Genomic DNA, 2500 nt, shown 5'->3' on the forward strand with positions numbered 1-2500 from the left:
CGGCCGCCCGCGCGGAGCAATCTGCGGCGGGGTCGTGTCCGGTTGCCTTTCCACTCGCCGCGGGGTGGGGCCGTTCCGGTGTGCGGTGGGCCGCACTTCTCCCCTAGTAGGACGTCGCGACCCGCTGGGTGCCGGCCTACGGCCCGGGTGCGCAGCCTGTCCTTCCGCGGGCCTCGGTTCGCGTCTGTTGGGCAGAGCCCCGGTGTCCTGGCTGGCTGCCCGGCGGTATATCTGGAGGAGTCGATTCGCCCCTTTGGGCGCTCGGGCTCCCGGCAAGCGCGCGCGGTTCTTCCCGGATGACGGACCTACCTGGCCCGGCCCCGGACCCGCGCCGCTGTTGGCTCGGGATGCTCTCGGGCGGAATAATCGCTCCCGTCAGCGGCGCTTCAGCTTTGGACAATTTCACGACCCGTCTTGAAACACGGACCAAGGAGTCTAACATGTGCGCGAGTCATTGGGCTGTACGAAACCTAAAGGCGTAATGAAAGTGAAGGTCTCGCCTTGCGCGGGCCGAGGGAGGATGGGGCTTCCCCGCCCTTCACGGGGCGGCGGCCTCCGCACTCCCGGGGCGTCTCGTCCTCATTGCGAGGTGAGGCGCACCTAGAGCGTACACGTTGGGACCCGAAAGATGGTGAACTATGCCTGGCCAGGACGAAGTCAGGGGAAACCCTGATGGAGGTCCGTAGCGATTCTGACGTGCAAATCGATCGTCGGAGCTGGGTATAGGGGCGAAAGACTAATCGAACCATCTAGTAGCTGGTTCCCTCCGAAGTTTCCCTCAGGATAGCTGGTGCTCGTACGAGTCTCATCCGGTAAAGCGAATGATTAGAGGCCTTGGGGCCGAAACGACCTCAACCTATTCTCAAACTTTAAATGGGTGAGATCTCCGGCTTGCTTGATATGCTGAAGCCGCGAGCAAACGACTCGGATCGGAGTGCCAAGTGGGCCACTTTTGGTAAGCAGAACTGGCGCTGTGGGATGAACCAAACGCCGAGTTAAGGCGCCCGAATCGACGCTCATGGGAAACCATGAAAGGCGTTGGTTGCTTAAGACAGCAGGACGGTGGCCATGGAAGTCGGAATCCGCTAAGGAGTGTGTAACAACTCACCTGCCGAAGCAACTAGCCCTGAAAATGGATGGCGCTGAAGCGTCGTGCCTATACTCGGCCGTCAGTCTGGCAGTCATGGCCGGTCCTTGCGGCCGGCCGCGAAGCCCTGACGAGTAGGAGGGTCGCGGCGGTGGGCGCAGAAGGGTCTGGGCGTGAGCCTGCCTGGAGCCGCCGTCGGTGCAGATCTTGGTGGTAGTAGCAAATACTCCAGCGAGGCCCTGGAGGGCTGACGCGGAGAAGGGTTTCGTGTGAACAGCCGTTGCACACGAGTCAGTCGATCCTAAGCCCTAGGAGAAATCCGATGTTGATGGGGGCCGTCATAGCATGATGCGCTTTGTGCTGGCCCCCGTTGGGCGAAAGGGAATCCGGTTCCTATTCCGGAACCCGGCAGCGGAACCGATACAAGTCGGGCCCCTCTTTTAGAGATGCTCGTCGGGGTAACCCAAAAGGACCCGGAGACGCCGTCGGGAGATCGGGGAAGAGTTTTCTTTTCTGCATGAGCGTTCGAGTTCCCTGGAATCCTCTAGCAGGGAGATAGGGTTTGGAACGCGAAGAGCACCGCAGTTGCGGCGGTGTCCCGATCTTCCCCTCGGACCTTGAAAATGCGGGAGAGGGCCACGTGGAGGTGTCGCGCCGGTTCGTACCCATATCCGCAGCAGGTCTCCAAGGTGAAGAGCCTCTAGTCGATAGAATAATGTAGGTAAGGGAAGTCGGCAAATTGGATCCGTAACTTCGGGATAAGGATTGGCTCTGAGGATCGGGGCGTGTCGGGCTTGGTCGGGAAGTGGGTCAGCGCTAACGTGCCGGGCCTGGGCGAGGTGAGTGCCGTAGGGGTGCCGGTAAGTGCGGGCGTTTAGCGCGGGCGTGGTCTGCTCTCGCCGTTGGTCGGCCTCGTGCTGGTCGGCGGTGCAGGATGCGCGCGCCTGCGCGGCGTTCGCGCCCCGGTGCTTCAACCTGCGTGCAGGATCCGAGCTCGGTCCCGTGCCTTGGCCTCCCACGGATCTTCCTTGCTGCGAGGCCGCGTCCGCCTTAGCGTGCTCCTCCGGGGGCGCGCGGGTGCGCGGATTCTCTTCGGCCGCCATTCAACGATCAACTCAGAACTGGCACGGACTGGGGGAATCCGACTGTCTAATTAAAACAAAGCATTGCGATGGCCCTAGCGGGTGTTGACGCAATGTGATTTCTGCCCAGTGCTCTGAATGTCAACGTGAAGAAATTCAAGCAAGCGCGGGTAAACGGCGGGAGTAACTATGACTCTCCCTGGCCTGTACCACGGGCTGGCCCTCAGCCGCACCCGGGTGGGTGCATTGAAGTCGGCCGACGTTACCATCCGGGCCGCCGTCAGGAGATGGTTCCGCCTTCCGGCGGACACCCCCCTGGGATACTTCCACG

At 61.8% G+C, this 2500-nt stretch overlaps 1 pseudogene; it reads left to right on the top strand.

Annotated features, from left to right (window-relative positions):
* Window positions 1-2500, top strand: part of LOC124729383 — a 5580-nt pseudogene that overhangs the window by 512 nt on the left and 2568 nt on the right.

This window comes from Schistocerca piceifrons, unplaced genomic scaffold (assembly GCF_021461385.2).
Source record: "Schistocerca piceifrons isolate TAMUIC-IGC-003096 unplaced genomic scaffold, iqSchPice1.1 HiC_scaffold_1206, whole genome shotgun sequence".
Lineage (NCBI taxonomy): Eukaryota > Metazoa > Arthropoda > Insecta > Orthoptera > Acrididae > Schistocerca > Schistocerca piceifrons.